General features: G+C 52.2%; 1 pseudogene; it reads right to left on the bottom strand.

Annotated features, from left to right (window-relative positions):
* Positions 1-810: 810 nt before the first annotated feature.
* LOC142046247 (olfactory receptor 5J3-like) lies at positions 811-1,728 on the bottom strand (annotated as a pseudogene).
* Between the last annotated feature and the right edge of the window lie 5,544 nt (positions 1,729-7,272).

Below are 7,272 nucleotides of genomic sequence, written 5' to 3'. Positions count from 1 at the left end.
TCTTGCTTACAGAAGACTCCTTCTCTTACATCCATATTACAAATGACAAACAGAGGGAAAGGGAGACTATTCCCAGGTTTTGTAAAGATATTTAAGCCATATAAATCCCATTATTTCAATGAGAATTAGGAACTGAAATCCCTTTAAAAAATCTGGCCCTAAGAGATTTGCTCAAGGTCACATAGGAAGTCTGCAGTGGAGGTGGAATTTAAACTCAGACCCCTCAAGTCTTAGGCGAGTGCGATAACCTCTGGACCACACTTCCTTTCTCCTGTGTCTTTCTAATGATGTTTCTGTCTGTCTAACCCCAGACATAACCATGTCTCTATCTATCCCCACAGAAAAACATCCATCTGTCTAGTGTTTACCTGTCTGTCCCTGAACAGAACCATCTGTCTATAAAAACACCTCTCCATGTACACCTCCTTTTATTTAATTGTACAGTGATTTTAGGTGGGGGCTGTGGGAACTGAGATAATAGTGGTGGAAAATGGAAATAATGAGAGTCTGAGTATCTCCTCTGTACATCATCTAAGTTAACAATATAGTTCAAAAGCTAGTGGAACAAACAGGGGCAGATGTCTATAGTGCAGAAATCACATAAGTGCATAAAGGAGAAGCTGTAACACAGTTACTGGACACTGTTTTTCAAGGGAAATGGCACCTTCCTTCATTATCTGGCTCAGGTTCCATTTCCATATTGTTTTCTCCTGTAAATCACATGATAGAAATTTCTGTACATTGACTTAATGAGTGAGAACTAGCACATATCTACACTCCAGTACTGATCAGAAAAACCAATCCCCGTATTTACATACAGTGAAGAATAATTTTCTGGTGTATTGTCGTCTTCAGAGCATCCTTCACCTCCTTGTTCCTCAGGCTGTAGATCAGGGGGCTAAGCATGGGGATCACAAGGGTATCGAACACGGCCACCATTTTCTACCAGTCCACTGAGCTGCCAGATGAGGATCATAAATATGTAAAGATCAGGATCCCATATAAGATGGAAACAACAGTCAGGTGGGAGGCGCAGGTGGAGAAGGCTTTGTGCCTTCCTGCCATGAAGCGGATCCTCAGGATGGCAAAGATGATATAAATGTAGGAGAAGAGGATGGTGAAAACGGTGCCTATTGTTTTTATGGATGCAAAGATGAAACGCACTAGCTTACTGATGCAAAAGTAAGAGCAGGAGTTTTCTTGGAGTGGGCGAATATCACAGAATAAATGATCGAGGACATTGGAGTGGATGACGGAGAGACTGAATACAGTACATGTATGCGCAGTGGCATTGACACAGGCGCATACGTAAGAGCCAGCCACCAGCTAGAAGCAGACTCTCTTGGACATGGTCACATAATAAAGCAATGGGTTGCAGATGGCCACGAAGTGATTGTATGCCATCACAGCCAGGAGGCAAATCTCATTGTTGGCACATAAGGAGAAGAGGAAAAATTGAACCACACACCCAGAGAATGAAATGTCTTTACTCTTTGCTAGGGAACTGCCCGAAAGGTGATGGTCAATCACAGAGGAGCAGACAACATCTAAGAGTAACAAGATGCTGAGGAAAAAGTACATGGAGCTGTGGAGTTGGAAGTCAACCCTAATCAGCGCAATCATCCCGACATTCCCTACCAGGACGCAGAAATGAATGGCAAAGAAGGACACAAAGAGAATGTTTTGCAGCTTTCAGCTGTCTGTTATTCCCTGGAAGGTGAAGCCAGTGACTCAGGCCTCGCTGGAACTCACAGCCCTGCCCCCTTACCACGCGGTTCTGAGCTGGGAGGAGCTCAGGCCCCGCCAGAGCCACGCTGCACTGCTGTTCAGGGAAGCTCCTGGATGTGAAGCACTGAGGCTCCAGGGGAGGGGGGAGACAGGGGTAATAGGCCAGGGCCGGAGGGGTTGGATAAGGGGCAGGGAGTCCCGGGGACAGGGAGGGAGGGGCAGAGGGTTGGGGGGGTGGGCAGGGAATAGGGGGTTGGATTAGTGGGCAATTCTAGGTCTGTCAGGACTCCAGCGGTGGGGTGGATAGGAGATCGAGGCGAAGTCAGGGGACAGGGAGCCAGGAGGTGGGATCCCCGGGTTGGTGGGCTGAGGGACAAGGAGCAGGATGGTTGGGGATTCTGACGGAGGGCGGTAGTCAGGGGACAGGAAGTGGAGAGGGAGTCGGAATAGGAAGGCAGGGCACAGGCTGTTTGGGAGGCACAGCCTTCGCCCTACCCTAAAAGCTCATATCAGCAGTTGAGGGAGCTTGCAGAAGAGCCAAGCTGTTAGCATTTTCATTTAGGGCTACCATCCCCTTTCACTTCTCAAATGCCAAATTATAGTCTATATTTAATTTCAGTGCCATAGGGAGATTCATGTCAGGGGAGGGTAGCTTCATTTAAAATTAGCCACTGGGGGAGGGATCACATGAGAAGAGCAATATCCTACACCCACCTACCTCCCCCCACCCCTACCAAGGGAAACCCTGGTTCTCCACCCCCCTGCATTCCTCTGAGGCTTCAGAGGGGTTAATTCAGTGGTTCTCAAACTTTTGTGGCGGCTGGTGACCCCTTTCACATAGCATGCCAACCTCTGAGTGACACGGGGTGGGGGGCGACGGGGTGGGGGCCCCCCTTATAAGGGTGAAAAGACTTTTGCATATATTTAACACTATTATAAATGCTGGAGGCAAAGCTGCTGGCAGTTTGAGGTGGAGGGCTGACAGCTCGACCCCCCCAGTAATAACCTTGTGACCCCTGAAGAAGGGTCCTGACCCCAGTTTGAGAACCCCTGGGTTATTTAATTTTAGCACCCTGTGTCCATTCACATGCATGTGCTATTTTGAGCATTTCAGTTTTCACAACATAGGCTCATCCCAGATTCTGGAACAAGCTCAAATGCTCAGTTCATGGAGTATGTACATAAGCTATACTAAAGACAAACCCACAGTAACCGTCTCCAGTTTGTGAGGGACCCCATGGAGCCAGTCTCTAGGAAACAGATAAATGCATGGAGGTTAAGTCCATTAATGGCTATTAGCCAGGATGGGTAAGGAATGGTGTCCCTAGCCTCTGTTTGTCAAGGGTGGAGATGGATGGCAGGAGAGAGATCACTTGATCATTACCTGTTAGGTTCACTCCTCTGGGGCACTTGGCATTGGCCATTGTCGGTAGACAGGATACTGGGCTGGATGGACCTTTGGTTTGACCCAGTATGGCTGTTCTTATGTTCTAATACCTAAATGAACCCAAAGTTATGGAGACAGATATGAGTCAAGGAAGCCAGCAGAGTATCAGAAACCTGGAAAAATCTCTGACTGGATGGGCTCAGGCATTTGGTCACAAGCTGAGGTGGTTCAAAAGTTTTGGGTTTTTTTTTTAAGCAGAATTTTTTTATTGTTTCTTTAAACAATCAAACACAGCAAGCAGCAAATATTTGGCCACACACTTCTGAAACCCCAAACCATGTTCAGGTTTTGGCAGACTAATTTCAGCTTTTCAATTAAAAAAAACACAACAAATTTTGAAGGAAAGCAGACATAGACTGAGACCCTCATTGGCTAGAAACATTCAGTGAGCCAGTAACAAATTCCAGTCCTGTTACCGTCCAAGCCTCCGTAATCCAAGGAACACCTGATGGCTGTGGGAGACAGAGGGGTGCTGAGAAGGTCTAACTCACGATTGCCAACACAGAGATGTGTTATTGGCTTTGAATGGGGGACAAGTAGCAAATCCATCAGTCACTACAACAGGTCACACTCGGAGCCAGGGAGACTGGGCTAGTGATTAGTGCCAATAAACTGGGCTAGTGGTTAGTGCCAGTAGACTGGACAAAGGACTCCTGGGTCCATCTCCGACTCTCAGTGCAAACCTGAGGCAGCAGCTTCTCCTGCCAAGGCCTCTGTTTCCATCAGTGGGGCTGGGAACACTCCCCTAGAGCCCTTGGGTCAGCACACTTCAGGAATGTGCATGAGGTACTAGGAGACCTTGAGACGGGAGGTGTCCTGCTGGCCGTTGGTCAGTGTTGTGAACCCCAGCTGCTAGCCTGACTTTATCCATCCCCTGGCAATAAAATTGTCTTGTTTTCACAGCCACTTTCGATCTCCTGGCTTCTATCCCCTGCCCTGCTGGCAGGGCATTGTGCAGCACCCTTTCCAGCCCACCTGGGTGCGAGAGATCAAGGAGGAGGGTAAAGGAAGGACCAACATCAAGCATATGCCATCCAGCTCCATCCTATGTAGAGCAAGTAAGTGGAGCTCTCCAGAGCCATCCTCAGTGTGGTGGAAATATCCCACTAATAGGGCACCCAGCCCATCCTTTGTAAGAGTTTGTTGCCCAGATTGAGGGTTCCTGTGCCCTGAGGTGGGATGTGTGAGGAGGAGAAATTGCCTCAGCAGATGGGATGTGGGCAGGGGAGCAGACAAGCCTGTTAATGAGAGGCTGCTTTGAACCCAGACTCATGGCTGCTCCCCACTCAGTTCCAGGATGGAGTGGCTGAAGCGGATGCTGAGGAGGAAGGCCTGGCAGGTGGCTCCAGAACCAGAGGGAAGCAGCGACTGGATTGCCCAGGAGGAGAGTGGCCCCTCTGTCCCCGCGGGCGGGGAAGAGGCTTGTGGCTAGGCTAAACAGAGGAGCTTCCTGGCATTTTGGAGGAGGAGGAAGACACCAGGTCCCACAGCTGGCCCCGACGTACCACCTGGGCCCAAATGGAGGTGGCCCCAGGTACAGCTATGGAGGAGGGACCCAGGAGAAGGCAAGAGCCGGGCAAGGCAGCTCTGGGGCTTCCTTCACAGGAAGCCGAGAAGCCCGGAGCTGTGCCCCATGTCCCAGCAGGAACCATCCACCACCCTGGCCACTGAGGAGCCCCACGCCAGCCCCACCCTGGCCACTGAGGAGCCCCCCACCAGCTCAGAGCAGGAGATGGGCGACTATATGGGACAAACATCAGCAGCTCCGCCTACTCCTGAGAGGCCAGCAGCTCCTCCGTGGGGTCTGACAGCCCTGAGGCTGAAGGTTCCCTCTCTGCAGGTGAGGGAAGACCCAGGGGAAAGAGAAGAGGACTGGGGCAGTGGGGGACTAGTAACACCCTTTGCCCATCAGCTCGCCAAAGCACAAGGACTGACCCATGTGAGCCCCACTAACAGCAGTGGGGGTGACACAGCCACTCCTTTCAGCAGGGGATGTTGGGCAGAGTTGGGGAAGCTCCGGCCTCCCCTGATCTTAAGGCGGGGGACTGACTGCCATGGGGCCCTGAGGCTGATGGGGCTGAGAGCATCTCTGGGAGGAGTAGGGTGGGGTTCCTTACAGAGAAGGTCGAAACATGGAGCCTCCTCTGTCCACTACATTCCCCCCCAGCAGCAAAAGGAATTATACTTTCTCCTTCCCTCCCTGGTACAGAGACCCAGTGCCCAGCCCCTGGGGCAAGGGATCCAGAGGAGGAGGAAGAGAAGGAGTGGGTTGAGGAGGAGGAGGAGGATGTGTCCCCTGAACAAGACATCATCAGGGTCATCAAGCAGCACCTCCAGGGCAGAGATGAGGTATAAAAATCCCCCAGCCATGCTGCCACCGAGTCTGTCCTGCTCCTTGTTTCATCTCCAGCCATGCAGCAGGGTCTTGTACCAGAGAATCCCTCACCCCCAATGGGGGGGACACATCTCTTCTGTTATCTGGCACCCCAAAGTGGGGACATTCGTCCCACACAGGCCAAGGTGTCTGCTCCCCGCAGACACTGTCCAGGTTACAACCCCTGTCTGTGCAGGGCGACACTGGTTTCAGGAAGGGGGAGGCTTTCCCTGTCGAACCCCATGGAGGTCCTGAGCCCTGGATCTGGTTTGGGTTGGGCGGGGAGGTCCCAATATAACAGGCTCTCTCTGTCACACAACCCCACTCCTAGTTGGTAGAGGACAGGTCCAAACAGCTCCACTTCCTCCAAGCTATCCCGAGTCTGTGTTTCTTTGCACAGCAGCAGGGTCGGGACACCTTGGAGCCCCACTTTTCAAAAGCAGCCCTTGTGCAGAGCACTGCACTGAGTGGGATCCCGTGCCCGGTCCCTGGGGCGAGGGATCCACATACGGGCGGAAGAGTTAGTGGGGTTGGAGGGGGGAGCAGAGGACAGGGGTTCCTGGGGCTGAGGGCTGGTGGGCAGGGAAGTGGATAATTGTGACACTGATCAGGAGCTGGCAGTGGGGGGATTTTAAGACCGGAGGGGAAAGGAAATTTGATGGCTGGGAGGAATGGGGGGCCCAGCTGGTTGGGGGTGGGGGTGACACTGGCTGTTTCTGCAGAGCACTTTGACCTTCTCCCTGGTAAGTGCCTGTGGATCTGCGGGGCCTGAGTCTCACACGCAGTTTTGTTTCCTTGGGGTCTCCCAGGAGCTGACTGAAAATCTTCCCATGGTGTCCGAGCCAAGCTCCATCATGTCCAGCTCCATGGCTGCAGTTTACAGTCTCAGGTACCAGGATCCTCCCATCCAGCTGCCCTAACCCTGGTGCTGATCAGGCCCAGATCTGGGAGTCACAGATCCTCCTCCGGCTAGGTTACCCCCAGCTGTGGCTGTTCCCATCCCTGCGCAGAGGAGGCAGGAACATCAACCCCCTAGCCAGGAAAGGGGGGGATTTCACTCCAGTAACATTACAATGCCCTTAGGGAGGGGATCACTGAAGGGGAGAGGGTCATGTCCATGGCAGTGCCAGCACCACGTTGGTGTTGCAAAGTGTACAACAGGCTTCTTACTCTTGCCAGCTAACTAAAGCTGCTGCTTGCCCTGGAGCTGGAATCACGCCTCCTGCGGGCTGTTCTCCACAGAATCTTTACCATGGGCACTGGGAACAACACCACCCACTTCCAGGTAGGTCCTGATCCTACTTCTCTGTCCCAGGAGCAGGCTCTGGTCCCTGCTCCCTCGCTTTGATGGAGCTGCTGAGAATAGGGGAGGGGTGAGCAGAGCTCGGAACAGGCCTGAGACAAACTGACAGGGGGGGGATTGTGTTACCCCTCTGTGTATGATCCCATACTTTCCTCCTCTCCTCATTCTCTGATCTCCTGCCTGGATTCTCCCGGGGATCCTACCTCTCACCCATTGCAGTTTGGCTGTTCCATAGTCTGCTGGGTACCAGGCCCTGCACAGAGAATTCCTAAGAGCAAGGATTGAAGAGGCAGCAGGCATCCGGGTATGAACTCTTCCTAAGTGTCCCTGGAGTGATGTGAATGGGAGAGGCCAGGATGTGCGTTTTGAGTCTTGCCAGGCCTCCTGGAGAACCCTCTTAATTGTCCTCTGACTGGTGTA

This window comes from Chelonoidis abingdonii, chromosome 1 (genome assembly GCF_003597395.2).
Source record: "Chelonoidis abingdonii isolate Lonesome George chromosome 1, CheloAbing_2.0, whole genome shotgun sequence".
Taxonomy (NCBI): Eukaryota; Metazoa; Chordata; order Testudines; family Testudinidae; genus Chelonoidis; species Chelonoidis abingdonii.
Note: the sequence above shows the minus strand (reverse complement) of the source record. Positions and strands in the feature narration are given on the sequence as shown.